The 19,918-nt window shown below is 38.8% G+C and overlaps 1 protein-coding gene and 1 long non-coding RNA gene across 7 annotated transcripts in view; one reads left to right on the top strand and one right to left on the bottom strand.

Annotated features, from left to right (window-relative positions):
• LOC113899023 overlaps positions 1–14,935 on the top strand; it is a 31,165-nt gene extending 16,230 nt beyond the window's left edge. The window contains exon 3 of the long non-coding RNA XR_003512811.1: positions 14,280–14,935. This is a non-coding gene — a long non-coding RNA (uncharacterized LOC113899023). The remainder of the gene's footprint in view (positions 1–14,279) is intronic.
• The window catches only part of RAD51B (RAD51 paralog B), a 620,299-nt gene that overhangs the window by 299,575 nt on the left and 300,806 nt on the right, over positions 1–19,918 (bottom strand). The window lies entirely within an intron of this gene.

Below are 19,918 nucleotides of genomic sequence, written 5' to 3'. Positions count from 1 at the left end.
CACACACAATATGATATCACTTATATCAGAATCTAAAATATGACACAAGTGAGCATGTCTATGAAACAAAGACTCACAGACATGGGGAAGAGACTTGTGGTTGCCAAGAGGGAGGAGAGATGCGGGAGGAGAGGACTGGGAGTGTGGGATTAGCAGATGCAAAGTAGTATGTATAGGATGGATTAATTTTAAACGTCCTACTGTATAGCACAGGGAGCTACTTTCAATATCCTGTGATAAATCGTAATGGAAAAGAATATGAAAAAGAATACAAGTATGTATAACTGAATCACTTTGCTGCACAGCAGAAATAAGCACAATGATGTAAATCACCTATCAGTTCATTTCAGTTCAGTTGCTCAGACGTGTCCGACTCTGCAACCCCATGGACTACAACACACCAGGCTTCCCTGTCCATCACCAACTCCTAGAGCTTGCTCAAACTCATGTCCAACCTAAAATATTCTTTTAAAGGATCAACACACAATGTTATAGCAGAGTCTAAAATGTCGTAATGCTCGATGATGAACATGACAATACTTCCATTACTAATGCTGAGTACTTTTTTAAAAAAGATCATTCCTCTAACTGGTCCCCTCTAATAGTACAGTATAGTAATGTAGTGTTACCAGTACAGCCTCATCTATCAGTGGACAGATGAGCTGCTACTTGCAAAGCACAGTGAGCAAAGGCAAATGGAGGTACTTGTAAGCATGCTATAGGATAAACAAGTTTGGGCAAAGTATTAGTCAAAGGCAAAATAAAGATGAATGGGGTGAAGCGCTCTAAATACTCTGTACTCCATGAAACTAAATGCTCTAAAAATGCAGGTGATGGTTCAGAATCTACCCAAATTTGACATATTTTAAGGTGACAGGTGCTGAAACTCCTTTCCTTGACTGTTGTTGCTTTGTCGCTAAATCATGTCCAACTCTTTGTGACTCCATGGACTGTAGCCCACCAAGCTCCTCTGTCTATGGGATTTCCCAGGCAAGAATACTAAGGATGACTATTTGAGTTAGGCAATGCTCTGGCCTATACATGTTCTTCAGAACTGAGAAACTGTTGGTGTCAAAGGCCCAGCTCTAGTCACAGAATGCCTTGGAGGAATACACACATAGACACTGTCTACCATTTGTAAAGGCATCAATTGTCTTGAAGTAAGACCTGAACTGGCTGGAATCCTAGTCTTTGTGGCTCCTTGTAAGCCATTTGTATCTTTAGCCTGATGTCTGGCATAACACTCCTATGGGGTAAAGGATGTGTTATCTGTTTACCCATGTCACAGATGAGCACTCTAATGCATGAGCCCTTTGGCAGTTTTACACCCAACACATACAATAATAATATAACATAATATTTTTCAAGTTGTTCTCCTATCTAAATTATGTTATCACTAGAGATGTCCTTTGAAAAAAATATTCCAGTAATTAGTACGCATTTTTGTGTATCATGGCATAGAAAGGTTGAGAAGCATTGCTCTAAACTAATACCAGAAAGAAACCTACCATTCAGTAAGCTTCAAACATTTAATGATAACTTAGTAAGTGCAACCTAGTAAGTGAAACTAGGCCTTTATTATTCTGCTCTTTAATTTCCTACCTATAGGTCAGAGATAAAATATATATATTTATCCCTTTGGATTGACCTGAGCGTAATATTAGCTATAAGTGCTTTGAAATTTTTAGGTGAAGAAAAAAGTAATTTAAATATTTATTTTTAATTTGCTGAATGAAATCTGTTTTATCCCCAAGCAGATTCTTGTCAAGAAAGAAAAAAATAATAATAACAACAAAGCCTTATCCTAAAAACAAAGCCTGTAATCCAGGGATTATATATGAGGAGAATCTATCACATTCTAGAGTAACAAGGAAATCACATACCAATAAACAGTAATTTAATGATAAAAGGAATGCTAACACATACTGGAAGTAGCTCCTTTATCTTCAAAGGAAAAAATATTAATGAAGGAAGAAGGGGTTTTACTGTACTTTGCAAGAAGGTGGCACTAATCTCACCTGCTTCTATGTCCAAAACGCCAATGTACTCCCACAATACTCTGACAAAACACACACTTCTCTGTGATTCAGACCAGAGCAACATTTTCATCTATGCATCTCATTCAAAGTGCCCTTTATTTCAACTTCTTCAATAGAACCAAATACTTTGCTCGAGTTCTGACCTCAAAGAATCCTGTCTTGTGTCTGCCTGAAAAACTTGGGCAAAATGATTTTTTTACAACCCAAACAACATCAATTGCCAGCCACACAAAACAGGAGCACTGAAATGGATGTGTTAGTGTGGGGAAAGCTGTCACGGTGCTTTACTGAGAACCCCTTTCTCTCTTGACCCTACATTTTGCCAATTTCCCATATGTTAGCTGTGGGCCAGGACTGGGAAGAAGTCCAAATGCAGCCTAAAAATTCCTTGGTTGACTTATAGGAATAAGAGAAAATAAAACATCCCGACCTTCAAACTTTTAACAAAGAAGGATTTGGAAAGGAATGTGATTAAATAAGCTGTGTGTAGTTTAATTACTTGGATGACCGAAATCTTAATCCAATCTCCAATGCCAGCTCCTCACATGATTATGGTCAAGTACTAACCCCAGTTAGTCGTTCATGAAACCAACAGTATAGGCAGGGAGATGGTGACAAGAAAGTGTGTACAGTACACTGCAACATGGGAAGTGGTCACAGAAAAGCATATAAAGCAGTAATAGTCTCTCCAACAGCTTTAGAAAGCATAATCCAATTAATTGGATCACCAAGGAAGAGTCTTAGTTAGAATTTTGATAAATGAGTCCAAAGTTAAATACTAAAAAGCTGCCTATCAATTAATTGATTCTAGGTCTTTGCAAAGAGATGGGTTTCCAGTTTATGCTTACCGTTGTCAAAACAGCCTCAGGGCAGGGAAGGAGGGTGAGAAAAGAAGGAGAAGACCCTGATTCTTGCAAAATGAAGGCGGCACATAGTCACCAGCTCAATGCTAGGAAAGTGTCGTAATGAATGAAAGCTGTGCAGACATGATCTGGTACTCTACCCACTTGGATGAGCTGCCCTTTCAGGTAATGTCAAGGTCATATGCACTGAGCTGTTAAAGATTTTGAGGAGGAAAATGTTCTCCAGTAAGGCAACTTTCTTTAAAGTATTCTCAGCCCCTAGATATCTTGGTCAGCTCAACAGTGACTCAAGGAACAACAGATAAGACCAGGTGAAAGGTTGGTCAAAGGTCAGAAGGTTTGAACCTTTTGGCTGGACAGTTCAATTCTTTTAACCCCTTCTCTCTCCCTTTTGCTTCCCCTCTCTCCCTTTCCATCCTCCTTTCTCTTTCTTTTTCTCTCTCTCAATTTAGAATTGTTGGAGAAACTTCAATGGTAATGCCAAAATTAAAACAATTTTATATTTTCTCCTTATGAAAGGACTTCAGCTCTAAGCGAAATGATAACTACCTGTGATGCATCACATGTTTTTAAAGAACCATTGAAGAACCCTAGTTACACTTGAAAAATGGATATTGCTAGATGGGGATCAGTAAAGCATACATAATTAGATTACTCTGGTAATGGGCAGCAACAGGATCATTCTAAAAAACAAGATCATTCAGGAAAAAAAAAGATCCTTCTCTAAAAACAAGAACCTAAGTGCCTTTATGTGCACACACGTGCATAAACAGAGGCAGCTGCTGGTGGGCTGAGTGTCTTTCCAGCATCCAGGAAAAGGTGGTACTTTTAAAGGTTTCCAGGAGAAACATCACTGAGTATGAGTATAGCATTACGTGCTGTTTGCCCTTGAAGGGAGATGTGACAGTGTACACTCCGTGGCATTCTAGAGTCTAAAAGAATAAGCTTTCACAGAAACAAGTCTAAATCCTCAAAATTGTCTTTCTTGGCTCATTCTTGTAGTTATAGCTTGGGAGAAAAAAGCTCCTTTGCTCATTTCGTGACATGCCTCAACTGTGGATGGCAAACTTGATGACAATATTATGAACAAAGTGATTTAGAACAGGTCTCTAGCAAAAAAACAGAACTCAAGTCTTGGCACAGGGCAGTTGATTAATATGCTCTGGGCCCAAGAAATGCATACTCTTGCTGCTAACTGAAACGATCCAGCAGCCTCCTCTGGTAGTCACCTGGGTGACATTGTTCTGTTATCCTAGCCTGTTTGGGCACTGTTATAACTATTTCAAGATTGGTTACCATTTGATTCCCAGAATCTGGATATTCATGGTCCAAAGTTTACCTTTTTGTATTTAAAAGGGATGTGTTCAGAAGTCTTCAATATGAAACATTAACAACTATAAATTCATGCAATGTTCATCCTCTCTGGAGACTGAAAGTCTTTTCTGATGCTAATTTGTTTTAGCTTTTAATGTTACAGACATTACATTCCTCATTATCCTTATGGACAAATCATCAAAGGATAATTGAGTTGCCGAGGTAAAGGCAATGGTGACGCTGAGAAGTGAAATCTTAATTTCCTGATTCACTATTTCACCACTAGATTCTATCACATTAGTTTTAGAAATGACCAAGTATTTGAGAGCTAAGAGTGCAGGTTTTGAAACTAGTTGGACCTATGTTTGAATTTGTTTCCCTGTTTACTATTGTGGATCTTGAATAAGTGACATAACCTCTAGTTTTCACTTTCTACTCTTCACACAAAGTCCCAGAAAAGTAGGTAAGTGTGAGCTGATGTTTCCCAAAATGCATACACCGAAGAAATAAAATCTGTCTCTTCATCTCCCAGAGTTAAGGACTAGATAGATTGGCAAGTCAACACGTACTCAGAACGCAGCTGATAGAACACACAGCCATGAAATTAAAAGACCCTTGCTCCTTGGAAGAAAAGTTATGACAAACATAGACAACATATTAAAAAGCAGAGACATCACTTTGCCAACAAAGGTCCATATAGTCAAAACTATGGTTTTTCCAGTAGTCATGTGTAGATGTGAGGGCTGGACCATAAAGAAAGCTGAATGTCAATTGATGCTTTTGAATTGTGGTGCTGGAGGAGACTCCTGAGAGTCCCTTGGACTATAAGAAGATCAAACCAGCCAATATTAAAGGAAATCAACCCTGAATATTCACTGGAAGAACTGATGCTGAAGCTGAGGCTCCAATACTTTGGCCACCTGATGCGAAGAGTGAACACATTGCAAAAGACTCTAATGCTGAGAAAGCATTAGAAGCAAAAGAAGAAGGGGTGGCAGAGGATGAGATGGTTAGATAGCATCAGTGACTCAACAGACATGAATCTGAGCAAACTCTGGGAGATACTGAAGGACAGGGGAACCTGTGTGCTGCAGTCCATGGGGCCGTAAAGAGTTGGACACGCTGAGTGACTGAACAACAACAAATAGAACACAACACCCAAATGGAGTCCCAGCTCACCAGGAGGAGCCAGTCAATTAGAAGACTAGCAATTTCCTGATGACTGCAGTAAACAGGCTGCTATATCAGTTACAGCAATAGAAGAACAAAGGAAGGAAAAACAGGTAACACCTCAATGACAGATATTGCAAATTGTTTGCAACTATTCTAAAAAGTGAATGTGTAGTCAAGAATCATGAAGCCATCATCTTTGAACTGTCAGATTTTCAGATGAGGAAGTAGAAGCACAAAGAGGTTTACCCAACAGAATAAGTAGCAGTAGAAAGATTTGAACCTAGGTCAGACTAATCCATACATTTTCTATCAATACTATGAATTTACTAGAAGATGACAATCCAGTGTGTAAATGTTAACTGAGAACTTATCTCAGCCACCTGGAATTTAAACAGACACCATAAATTCCAGAACCTGAATTTGATTTAGGAACCATAAAAGAACTCTGGTCTTCCTGGTGAGCACTGGCACACTTAGTATCAAGCCCCAGCAATGATTTAGACAGAAAAGCATCACAGGGTGAGTCAGCAATAGCTCACCTGATGCAACCCAAAATAGGTGTTTCTTAGTTGTATTCCATGTAAAGACTACCTCATGTCAGCTATGTTTATAAACCATGATGAGCTCATCCCAAACACAGGTGGGAAGGCCATGAACAAGTACATCTACCAAGTCTTTTTAAGCTATGCCTATAACAAAGAAAGCGGAAATAAGCTGTCTGATGCGTTTCATACTTAAATTACCCTACATGACTGATGAAACTCTAATACTGTGCCTCTTTGGCACACTCTGTGATAGTCGCTCAGTCGTGTCCAACTCTGTGGCCCCATGGACTGTAGCTTGCCAGTCTCCTTTGTCCATGGAATTCTCCAGGCAAGAATACTGGAGTGGGTTGCCATTTCCTTCTCCACTGGTATGCTTTACTTTGATTATAAACATTTAACTACATTTAAGCTCAGCAAAAGCATCTTCCATTCTCCCTCACCCCTGACAGCAAAAGGATGAAAAAGGAGTTTGAGATTGTGAGTTTCCATTGGCTAGGAAAAAAAAAAAAAACATGGACAAGAAAGAAAGGAAATGAGAAAATACAGTATATTAGTATACAAAAAGATCATGTAACAAAATCAATGTATTGCCTTATTTCATTTTTAATCTTTCAGGAAAATCTTGATCACCAGGATTCAAAGTATGGCTGAAGAAAGGGAATACACATCCTATTCCTTTCTCATGGGCAAATATTTTTTAATATTTACACTAATTGAATACCAGTATTTTCAAGGAGCATTAAACTAAAAACCAAGATGAGGATTATAATACCATGGAGCTCAACCATCTATAGCATTAAATTTTCTTCTGTAATTCAGGATTAATCAACATGAGGTTTAATTAACTCATTTTATTCACTGCAAGTTCAAATAGATGGGTCAGAATAGATGTGTAGGTCTCATTGACAAGATGATATTTAAAGCAAAGAATGGAGAGGGTGAGGGAGTTAGTCATGTGGTTATCAAGGAGAAGAGCATTTTCGCCACTAACCTTGATCCAACCCAACACTCCTATCTCGGGCCCACTGGATGGAGTCTCACCACGTGCTCTTGGCTTTGCTCCAGCATTGTTCCCTCTTGCCAACACAGCTTGTCTTAGGTTCATACGCTTTAGTTTTAAATAGCTTCCATTAAAGAGCTTTTAACACTAAATCTAAGTTGCTCTGATCTTAGCTTGGGGTCACTGAGGCCCATCAACACTATATCCTTGTCTTAGTCAAATTGATGTTGTTTTTTTTTTTTTTTCCTCTTTCTCATTGTTGTTCTTTCTTTCTTGACTATCTGGACTCTAAAATCTACCAGAAAGTAGAACTCACCAGCACCTCCACCAGAAGCTTAATGTGCAAAGTAAGAAGATAGCAAACTTTGTAAGGGTCATTAGGAAAATAACACAAGGAGTAGCTTGAGTAAGCTCCGGGAGTTGATGATGGACGGGGAAGCCTGGCATGCTGCAGTCCATGGGGTTGCAAAGAGTCGGACACGACTGAGCGACTGAACTGAACTGAGGAATTAATAGGGGTTGCTAATTAACATGGGCTAGTCAGTGCCATAATTACAAAGACGCCCTGCAGAGTAAGTTTCTAGTGGTTGAGGTTTCAGTGGCTAGAACTTTCCCCTTCATGGACCAGTATGTGGCCACAAATGTCAATATAATAACCTACCTTGGAGTATTTTGTATATTTTACCCATTTTAAGACTTTGCTCTTTCAGTGCTATGCATTCTTCCTTGAGTAAATATTTATCTACGCAGTCTAATGGTTACAGCCCAAAGAGAGAAGCCAGGAAATCTGGCTTCTTTCTGCTCCTGCTTTTCAATATGACAGTGTGAAAGCCATTTCTCCTTAGTTCCCTCTACTAAGGAACTAAGAGTCTATGCCCTTGGACTAAGTCCTAGAGACCTTCACACAAAATTACTCATATTCCACGGGATTCTTATCCCACTAAAATGCCCAAGTCCTGGAATCTAAATCACTGAGTAATCAGTCTGTTCTTGTCGCCTCTGGGAGCCCAATTAGGCCTTCCAGTTCACAGAAGGAAAATCTACAGCCCAAAGGTTATTCCCTAGGTCTCAGTGAACCTACTGACAGCCATCTTGGAGAATAAATTTTTGGTTCTCAGGTTGAATTTCTCTCTCAGACATTATGACAAAATAGCAAACAGCTCTTTGCCAAGAATGTAGAGAATATAACTATCTTTAAGCCTGACCTGGGTTGCAATAGCAACAGATCAAACACAAAAACTTATTAACTACAAATGACTCAAGCCAGCTCTACTTGGCTTTATAAATAAGAATAAAAAACACACCTCAACAAATTAGACACTGAACTAACTATATAAGAGTGTACACCAATTTGAATTCTGCCATTGACTTGTTGGGGAACTTTTTTCGGAAAGTCAAAACTTCGCTGGCTTCAACTTCCTCATCCGTAAACTTTTTTAACTGATATTTTACTGTAACTGGGTTTTTGCAAGCAATAAACTTAAAAATTCCTTTGAAAAATGCAAATGCCTGGAGCTGTATAATCAGTCACATCATCTCCAGAATAAAACAAAGGCAAGGCCCTACTCCTGATCCAGATGGCCCTACACTCAATAAGAAGAGACCTTGGAGATTTGGCTCAGAAGTGAGTAAACAGACTACAATACAGGAAGGGCAAGCTACTGGGGAGGGAGGCCAATGCAGGTTAATCATTCACAGGATTAAGTGTCTTATTTCTCTTTCATAACATAGGCTTGACTAGCTGAAAACATACCCAGCCAAGCACAAAAAGCCATCGGTGGTTAAAAGGAAATAATTGAATGAGAAAGGAACCATGGTTCAGGTTCACATCATTTTAATTCTCTTAAATTCTTCCTTAAAGGGTCTTTCTTCACTTGAAATTTGAGAGAGATCAGTTCAACCTGGATACATAATTATTTTTCTTCCCTACACCAATTTATATATTGTATGAGTGAGCTTCCATAAGTTTACAGATTTTAGTGGAAGAATTTGGCAACAGCTTTCAGTCCTGATCTCAGCTTCTTGCTATGTGACTTAGGCAAGTCTCTTAATCTAGCTAAGCTTCTTATTCCCCCAAGTTAGAAAACAGAAATTCTGAATTGAGCCCTGGCTAACAAAGGCACAAGCTCATTAGCGCCTGGCTCTCCCTTCCTTAGAAGATGTTTGTACTTTGCAATGTGATCAGAGGTCAAGTCAGTGAGGACAGGACAAATGTATTAATACATGTAATAGGTTAAGAATGAAATGACAGAAAAACACACAGGATCAACACCCTCCTCTCAACAACTGACCAAGCATTTCCTTACCCTTCTGAATTAGAACCGGACAATTTAAGGGAGAAGGGAAGGTACAAATTGAAATTAGAGACTAAACAGAATATAATGGAAAGAAGCATACTAAAACTGGCTGGTGGGTATACAAATTTAAACAGAGTTATGAGTTTTAAATATTTTCATCAGCCTAAAATAAGAATATGAGATATGATAAATATGATGAAAGGTTATAACTGCCTAAAACACTGCATTTAATTTTTTCTTTAGAAAATAACAAAATGAAAATTTACAGTGAATAAAACTTTAATCCTTTTCTCTAGAGAAGACTCTTTTCTAGAAATTCTTACTTTTTTTTCATACTGCAGGCTCGAGAGTAACAGAAAATGATGAAGGATCAAATAAGGTAGAATCTCTTAGGAAAAAGAACCTACTGTATAGAGATATGAACTCAGTCAGGCTGAGAACTTGTCCACCTCTTCACACAGGAAAGCAAGAGACTTCTGCTACTTGCCAGGGTATGGAGGAGGAGCTAATTTGTATGTTGACCTAAAACTCTCCCTGGGCAGGTGGGCCTTGCTCTTCTAATGACTCCTAATGAAAATTTACTTTGTTCTACCCGAAGGCTCGGAGAAGGCAATGGCACCCCACTCCAGTACTCTTGCCTGGAAAATCCCATGGACGGAGGAGCCTGGTGGGCTGCAGTCCATGGGGTCGCTAAGAGTCGTACACGACTGAGGGACTTCACTTTCACTTTTCACTTCCATGCACTGGAGAAGGAAATGGCAACCCATTCCAGTGTTCTTGCCTGGAGAATCCCAGGGACGGAGGAGCCTGGCGGGCTGCCAGTCTATGGGGTCGCACAGAGTTGGACACGACTGAATCGACTTAGCAGCAGCAGCACCCAAAGGCTAAAACCAAGACATAAAGCTTTTATTTTGGGAAACCTTAGTCTAAAACTCAATGAAGGCATTATTCACTACACTTTTCTTTTTTCTTTTACTTCAACTCTTTATGCTCACAAATGAGAATAAAAGTTTTCATAGTCTTTCCAAAATGTAACTTTCTAATTGTGAAAAAGAGATACAACCTAAATGTACAACATCTAGAAGAACAGTGATGGAAATTATGCTACAATGAGAGAATTTATTTTGTGGCCATTAAAAATCTGTTTACAAAAAATTTTTTAATAGAATGAGAAAATGATCATGATGAAATGGCAAATGAAAACACTATACAAGATTATGTAAACTATGAGCTAAAGTGTGTAAAAATTTAAATATTTAAAGATGAAGGAAATATAATATTATTAACAGTAGATATTTAAGGATGGGTTTTTAGATCATTAACTTTTTTTATAATAGCTTTATTGAGAGATAATTCACATACTATACAATTCATTCATTGGAAAATTCTCAATCATTTTTAAAATAGTCACTGAGTGGTACAACCATTACCACAATCAATTTTAGAACCTTTTTATCACTTCAAAAAGAAATCCTGTACCCTTTAGCTATCATCCACAAGCCCACCCACTCCCATCCGTAAGCAACCACTAACCTAATTTCTGTCTCTATAGATTTCCCTGCTCTGGGCATTTCACACAAATGTTATCTTAGAATGTGCGGTCTTTGGTGAAAGGCTTCTTTCACTTAGCATAATGTTTTCAAGGTTCATCTACATTGTAACATGTATCAGTACTTCATTTCTGTTTACCATCAAATAATATTTCATTGTATGGACATGCCACCTGTTGTTTATTCATTCATCCACTGATGTATATTTAAGGTATTTCCACTTTGGGGGTATTACTAATAATGATGCTATGAACATTTGTATACAACTTTTTTTCAATTATTTTAAGTGTATTCTTAGGAGCAGATGGATCCGTTTTTAAAACAATTTTGTGCTCCCAAATCTTATATGTACAAGGTACTTATAATTCTTTTATTATTAAAGAAAAATAGTAACAAAAAAAGATATCCCTTTGAGTTCAATTCTTCCGTTGCCAGAACTTCCCGTGCCCAATCTCTCATGCTCTCTGAAACCCAAGCCAGACGTTTTCTAGTTAATTACCTAAAATGTTTTTAACAAACGCTTGTTCTCAATTGGACCCTGTACTGGGCAAATTAGAGGATATGAAAGAAATAGGAAATGAGGTCTTTGCTTTCAAGAAAGGAATGCTGCTAAACTCTAGAGAGAATGCTTGGGAGGGAAAACCACTAACATTAACCTAGGAAACAGAGGAATATGGCATATTCAAGTGGGGTGGTTCCATCCTGCACTGCAGGTGAACCATTTTATTGCTCAACAGAAAACTAAGTCTGAAAACTGAACTTCACAGTCATTGCAACCATCTGTAAGGAAGGCATTTCTCTAATGAACCTAAGGCAGGGAGATGGTTAAAAGGTTCTTTCTACCCCAGCTAAGTATTACCTGCTCTTTTCTATGTACATTCACACATACGTACCAACAAGATTTGTTTCTGTTTAGAAAAGGCTGTGTTGGCAGGGCAGTGTAAGGACGTGGAAAAACAGTACAGCCGTAAGATAAACTAGGAATCCACCTGGGATCCCCAGTTCAAAATATGCCCATTGGTTCAAAATGCATCCTGCCCTCATATGTACAGATATCACTAACCAGGTGGCTCAGACAGTAAAGAATCTTCCTACCGAAGCAGGATTCGTGGCTTCGATCCCTGGGTCGGGAAGATGCCCTGAAGAAGGAAATGGCAACCCACTCCAGAATTCTTGCCTAGGAAATCCCATGGAAAGAGGAGCCTGGCGGTCTACAGTCCATGGGGTCACAAAGAGTTAGACATGATTTAGCAACTAAACAACAACCAACTCCCTCTTATACCGCCTAGGCCACAGGAGAATTCAAGCCCTGAGGACTCAGCAATATCCACAGAGAGAGCTGTTTGTGATATAAGATACCACATTGAAGGAAGGGATGCACATCTTAAAACGTAATATGCTATTTTAAATATATTGAGGTGTTCTGAAAAATAATATAATAAACACCCATACACTTGATTTAAGATATAAAACTGTAAGGTCTATTTTAAAGACTAAATAAATGGAAAAAATCAAATTATGCAAAGTGAGTGACCAATAATAAAATAAGAAGGTTAAGCCATCAGCAAGAGGTCTTAGAGTAGGGTAAATCACTTTGAGTGTAGAAAGCTGGAACCAGGCACTAAACAATAAAATGAAACCAGGCCATTTTAGGACAATATAACTTGTCCCAAACATGACTCTGGCCTGGGCCCTCCCTCGTCGTCCTTCACTGCAGCCTCCTCTGAAACCATGCTTCTCCCAGGGTACCAGATGAATCATTTGTTAGAAGAGTGAAGAAAACAGCCCCAGATGAAAAAGAACAGAGACCCAAATTCATAGAGCATCCTACGCACGTTGGAGTCTTCAGGGAACAGGGGCTATATAAACGACTGTGAGAGTGATTAGGGAAACAAAATAGCAAGAATAATCCCTCCTGAAAACTGAAAGAGGAGAGTGCCAGGAATGAAATGCGTTGGTGGAGGCATGCCCATGTCCTAGGACGGGAATAAAGGCAGGTTTTAAAGGGCAAGTCTGAAATATACTCGCTGAATGTGACCTGCCTTGCTAAGCCTGGTTCTTGTCATGGCTATTATGCCCTCAATTTCATGAACATCATGTTCACTTGGGAAAAAAAAAAGAAAGAAAAAACTTGTTTTAGTAGTAATTGCACATCAATACGAGAGTCCTATTATTTCTATTAAGTTAATTAACCTATTTTTGAAAAGTATACAAAATAGATCACTTAAGTGGGTGTGACCTTACCCAGTGAACTATGCTTTTAAACTGTCTGCAACTATTAAGATTTATAGTCGCCTTTATCAACATCTTAGCTGGAAAAGGCTGGCTGAGTGAAAGGCATGTAGCGCCAGGAAAAGACACCGTTGGTCCCTATCAATCAGCCTATTATAACTTCATGATATTTAGATAATATGATTAGATTTTCAAATTGAATGCTGTTTAATCTAAATTCCAGAGTGCTTGTGTAATCATGTCATATTTTTAAGCTCAGGCCAATAGTCTGAAGGAGAGAATTTGTAACTGAGGTCTATAAATATAATAATGTTCTTCCTAGACTGCTAAGGAAGAAAACTGCTTTACCATGGCATACATATGTGGGCAAAAACTACTTACAAATTTTCACCACTATCATCAACAGCATAAAAGGACTTTGCAGAACTGAGCACAATGTTAGGCAATGTACAATAGTTTTGTCCTGTATTTTGGTCCTGGGTTGATGGCAAAAAATTCTAGAAGTCCATTTCTATTAAACATCAAATTTAATTCCATTTATGAAGCGATAATGTTCATTCGAGCCTCTTGGTCATATGGCCCACCTGGATCCTTGGTCATATGGCCCACCTGAAGAAGTGATATTTGTGCTATAAGTAATAACATTCACTGACAAGAAGATAAAAGATATTTCCAAGCTCTCATACTCTAACAAAATGATCTCATTGTTGGAGAAAGAAATGCAGATCTCAAAAAACATCAAGTCTCCCAAGCCTGATAACCTCCTTAGAATCTGTGAGCTCCAACATTATATATATGAAATATTAAATCTTTCCATGTTGAGACCTCAACTGAAAAATAGTGAACTGAGTCAAAGTCACGGAGCAGCAGTCCGATCTAACTCATTTTTAAAACTCCAGTAACGATCTACCAGGCTCTCGGAAACTGACTGAACAAATGAATGAATGAGTGTGCAGAAGCTGGCTCTTTGATGCCTCCAGAAGTCTAGGCTTCTTAGTCTTTGAAGCTTTAGTCTCTGTTCCCACGTTCATTTCTTCTTAAGTACAGATCTTCATGTGTGCTTCACACAAAGTGAAGTGAATTATTGGCTATTTCCCATTCATTGTTTTTTTTTTTTTCCTCCAAATTCATGTCTTAGCTTGCATTTTTCTTCTTTTAAACTTTTTATTTTATATTGAAGTATAGTCGATTAACAACACTATGATAGTTTCAGGTGCCCAACAGAGGGACTCAGCCTTACATTCTCCTGCTTTCTTCTTTTTGCAGGAAGGTTTTCTGATCGCCTTGTGTTTAAATCCTACCCACAATTAACATATACTTCAGGGGTTTATTCCCAATGAAATGGATGTAAAGGAGTTCTGGACACAAAAGTAGAGGGTGGGCTGGAGGAGGTAATTGAACTGAAATGGAAGATTTAAGGAAGAGTCTACATCCTGGGACAGACAACATCTGCACCTTAGCCTCTTTCTCTCCCTCAGCTCCCTAAACTCTGGCAACCAGATGTTTAACTCTCAAAAAGAAAATTGAAACCGTCTTCTCTGGACAAAAAGATTTCTTTTCTATGTAGAGAAAAGACATACAGACGTAGACATTTGGAGGTCCACCCACAAGACACTGTTTCCATGCCATAAACCGTCTAATAAAGACACCAGTCAACAAAACTGCCCATGTACCTAAAGCACCTGTGTGTGTGGTACAAACATGTGATGCCCATGCATGTGCATGCACCTCTTACTCTTCAACACAGAGGGCCAAAGAACATCAGACTTTTGAAAGAAAGCCTCCACCATGAGAGATAAAGAGCAAATCATAATCCCATCCATGTCACCTGTGTCATAAAAACAGTTTGTGTTTCCCAATGGGAGAGTTGGACCATAAAGAAGTCTGAGCACCAAAGAACTGATGCTTTTGAATTGTGATGCTGGAGAAGACTCTTGAGAGTCTCTTGGACAGCAAGGAGATCAAACCAGTCAATCCTAAAGGAAATCAACTCTGAATACATATTGGAATGACTGATGCTGAAGCTGAAGCTCCAATACTTTGGCCACCTGATGCAAAGAGCTGACTCACTGGAAAAGACCCTGATTCTGGGAAAGATTGAAGGCAGGAGGAGAATGGGATGACAGAGGATGAGACGGTTGGATGGCATCACCAACTCAATGAACATGAGTTTAATCAAGCTCCAGGAGATGGTGAAAGGCAGGGAAGCCTGGCAAGCCGTGGTGCATGAGGTCACAGAGTCAGACACAAGTTAGTGACTGAACATCAACAACAACAATGAAACAACTATATTAAAGATGCTTAAAGGGCACTTCTGGGCATGTTAAGGATACGATTTTCAATATTTGGCACCTTGTACTTTGATAAGATCTGTATGAATATCAATATAATGATGATAGAAATGTCTATGTCCCTTTTATTAGTGAAAATGTAGTTTAACAAAGAAGTGGTGAATTAAGAAATATAAATTTGGTATATTTACGTTAAGATAGTGTCCATCCTGGGCCACTGTCACATCTAACCAAACTCTTTGTGCTTGACCCAGTCTTTAAAATTATCCTTCATTTTTTCTCTTCATATTACTTCTCCTTCCCAATTTAGAAATCAAAACTCTTATTTTCCTCAGAATCTGGTGAGCTGGCATGGAGACAGTGATCTGTTTGATTAATATCAAACAGTATTAATATCCTAAAGTATTTAATGACTAATAGATCTGTGTCTCCTTCTAAGGCAAGGGGCTAAAGAAAAGAGGATGCCAGGGTCAAAGGCCTTCAGCTCAGCACTAGCTCATCCATGGCAAAGGAATGACCTTAGGCAGATCAGTGAATTGCTTTGAAGTTATATTCTTTTACCTCTAAAATATATATAATAGAAATCTATCTAATAAAGTCCTTTTCAAAACTAAATAAGACAATGCTTATGGAAGGACTTCACAACTATGTATAAAGTTCTAAAGAGGGCAGGAAATGTAGACAGAATATAAGAAAACTGATGAATGAGTCTTTAAGGTGAAATTTCAGACTATGAAATCTCTGGGTAAGTACAAGGAGTATGGGAGCGTTCTTCTTGATCCTTCACTCACACAAGTAAAGACCAGGTATACCTATCAAATCTTAATCTGGGTACTTTTAAGGGCTATTTCCATGCAACACTGAAAAGGGAGTGGAATTTGAGCAAGGAGATATGGTTATGGGACTTTACTTCATCCATCCATGCATACACTCAACTATCTATCCATCCATCCATCCAACCAACCAGACAGGTCCTAGCTCTGTGCCAATCACTCAGCTGGACACGAAAATACAAAACTGGACAAGATACAATCCCTCTGGTAATTAAGTACGAAGAAAAGGCAATACACAAAGTACGTGCCATAGGTTTCATAGGAACTATGTAAGCAATATGCACAGGGTACGATGAAGCAAGATTAATCAATTCCATTTGAGTCACTAGAGACTTTATGCTGAAACTGGGTGTTAAAAAATCAACGGGTATTCATCGATCAAAGAAATGGACAGAGAGAGGGTAGAGTGTTCAACAACATGTATGTTTAATAACACACAAATATTCAATATGGTTGAAGCATAAACCAGCGAGAGGATGCCAAGCTAGAAACAAGGTAAAAATAATTAAGACCGTGATAATATCAGAAGTTTAAGTCTTATCTTGTAAGGACACAAGAATCCACTACCAAATTTTTTAAAGTGAGAAAGTGACACTTTATGACTTGTATTTTGGAAGGCTAATCTAGAAATGGCCCGAGAATAGACTGCAGTTGGATAGGTCTGGTGGCAAGAAGACAATTGCAGTCATTCAGTTGTCCCTGAGTAGGTCAATAAAGTGAAGCTGAAAAGAGAGAACAGATCTAAATTCCTGGCTTTCACTGTCTCTTCCACTCTATCATCATCAGTCACATCCGGGATGTTACCACTGGGTGGGTACCTTGTACTCTGTTCACCTGGCACTGTATTCACAGCACTGGGTCAGATCACCCTTTTGTAGAATAAGGTATTAATGCAGAGGAATGGGGGTGGAGGTGTGAGTAGGGAATTGTCTCTAAGGCCTTTCAGCTATTTCTCTTATGCATGATGTTTACCAAATTAAATGAATTATTCTACAGCATGCAAAACTTAAAAAGCATTTTATAAAGTACATACAACCTTGAGTATAAACCCAGTGCAAAATATATATGTGTGTGTGTTGTATAAGTAGAGAGTTGGTTTTGATCATTACTAAAAAAAGAAAGTTTAACGAGGGATACAAGATGATACAGAGAGCTGGCGAGAGACTGGAGCACCAGTACAAATCCAGTCCAGGCCTGGTGTAACTGGAAGATACTTTGATATAATGGTGCTCTGTTGGCTAGTATGAAATAACTGATCTGTTTTATGCCAGTTCTCACAAGACAAGCATCTACACCACAAAATAAATAGCACTCCTGACCCTAATAGGACTCTGTCCAAGAGAAAAATTCTGGATGAATAAAGTCTGAATTTCTGCCTCCCTGCCCCTTTCTCCACCATAAAGGTGGTCCCCTTTCCACTGTTCCATCCAAATCAATAACCTCTAGATGTTCCTTATCTCTCTGTGGCAAAGCCCACATGCCACTGTGCAATCTTACTTTCTAAGAGGATCCATGGAGGGTTCCAGGTTTACACACATTAACTGGTGCAAGCTTCCCGATGCGTTATTAATGGGACAAAAGAATAAATTTCATTTTAAAGTGATTTTCAAATCTTCCTACAGAAGGACATCTGAAAGTACTTAAGAAACACACCATATCCCTTGTGACTGAAAGAAAGAAAGAAAAAAAAAAAAAAAGGCCTCTTCTGTCTTGCTCCATAAAGGTTATTGAAAATACCATGCGATTAATGCTATTTATATGGCATTGAGCTAAACTCAAAAGGTAACACTTAACCACTCTCTGTTTACCAAGTTAATCCACCAGATTTGTTTACTTTGCCTGATTTACTAAGACAAATACATTGAGTGTCTGAAATGTTTTATCTGGCCCTGGGAAAGGAAAACTAAAGGAGTGTTGTGCTTTTATTAATAGATAAGTGCAAACAGGCCCTATCCTATCAAATGAACAGCTAGGACCTTTGGCCACTGTTTACTGAAAATAAAATTAGCCTTGGCTGGCAGGTACTTATCAGATCTGAGAATAATTAACTACCCACATCTGGTACATGTTACTGAAAATGCTAGTGGGAGCCATTAACTTTGGTAAGGGTTATTTTTCCTGAACAGCTAACATCCCCCTAACATACCATCGGAATGCACCCTTTTCTTCCCAAACACACTCATGGCAGCACCAAAAGCAGTTCCACAAGCTGTTTCCCCACTTCAACTCCACAGAAAGACAGTCCTAGAAATCCAAAAGAAATTACTGAGACCTGGCTAGTTCCCACCACACTCCACAATGCTAACCCATGGGATCACCTGCCCTAGCAACACAAACAAGGGTCCTTTTAAGTTAATCAATAAGAACACTTTGTACTTTAAGTTTTCTGTTTTGTTTTTTCTTAAAGGACTTCAAGGGACATCACCAGTGTAGAATAAAATGCGTACAGCTTTCACAATTTGAAAGGAGAATCTAGGAACCAACATCCTTTAGAGCTAGTCAGCTGGAGAGGCAGTAATCAAATTGAGGTAACCTTGGCCCTAGTTCATTTCTTTTCTATACTAACAATATCTTTACCAGGTAAGAGTTTTTACAATTTTATTAGAAGGAAAGGAAATGCTCTAAGGCATTTATATAAATAAGCAATGCAAAATAAATCATTTTATATTTATATCACAGGAACTAGAGCCAGGAAACTCAAGGACTCTGCAATTAGCTTGCTGTAAAATTCTAAACAAGTCAGATGACTCGTTTAGTCAAGTGACCTCTCTTCTCTCTGCTCTGTAAACTGAGAATACCAACATATCCCACAAAACTGTGGGGAGGAGTAAACTTCTGACAGCACCAGGAAAATGCATATAAATGGAGAGATAAGAAATTCCAAATCTCCAAGAACATTTCTTCTCAAGGAAATTAGCAGGACTATACTAATAAAGTGTAACATTTTACCCAGTACCATTTACAAAGGTATTTTCCCAAAATGTTTTGTAGACATACAATTATTACCCCTGCTACTGTGTCAGGAGGACTTGCATTCTGGAGACTAAGACCTTGGGTGGTTTGAAGATAAGTAGTTGCCTTATTTCCCAGGAAATTGCAAATTGGATTTTATGAACAATGAATAGATGGCTTATCTATACACCCATACCTTACTAACATATGCTAGACAGGTAGACATTACACATCTTAGTAGGTGAGGACACGAACTATGAATTGGGGATATCTAGGGATATGAAACCAGTAAATAAGGCTTGAGGACTTACCAGGTGGCTCAGTGGTAAAGAATCCACCTGCCAAGCAGGAGAGGAAGGCTTGATCCCTGGGGAGGGAAAATCCCCTGGAGAAGGTAGTGGAAACCCACTCTAATATTCTTGCTTCATTGTCAGAGGGGCCTGGCGTGCTGCAGTCCATGGACTTGCAAAGAGTTCTGACATGACTTAGCCACTAAACAACAACAACATTTAAGGCTTGGGACACAAAAGGAAGTAAGAGTAATCTGCATGGAGGAAATATAATAAAGGAGAGGGAACTGAGGCCAAAAGAAAACAGAAGGAACAAAAGAAGCAATCATAGAGCTGGGTGGATGGTGAGTTAAAAAACGAAGCCAAACCAGGGGGTGATAGGCATGGGCTGAAGGGACCTCAAGTGATTAAAGCAAGACAGAAGGAGGGTCTTCCACGTGAGATACCAAGGCAAGTAGGAATTATTTGGTTGAAATTGGAGAAAATGCTGTTGATCTGGTTTGGGTTCAGTGAAGCTGAAAAGAATTAGAGAGAAATGG

The sequence above is a fragment of the Bos indicus x Bos taurus genome, chromosome 10 (assembly GCF_003369695.1).
Source record: "Bos indicus x Bos taurus breed Angus x Brahman F1 hybrid chromosome 10, Bos_hybrid_MaternalHap_v2.0, whole genome shotgun sequence".
Taxonomy (NCBI): Eukaryota; Metazoa; Chordata; class Mammalia; order Artiodactyla; family Bovidae; genus Bos; species Bos indicus x Bos taurus.
The sequence above is the reverse complement of the archived record's forward strand: the minus strand, read 5'-3'. Positions and strand labels throughout refer to the sequence as shown.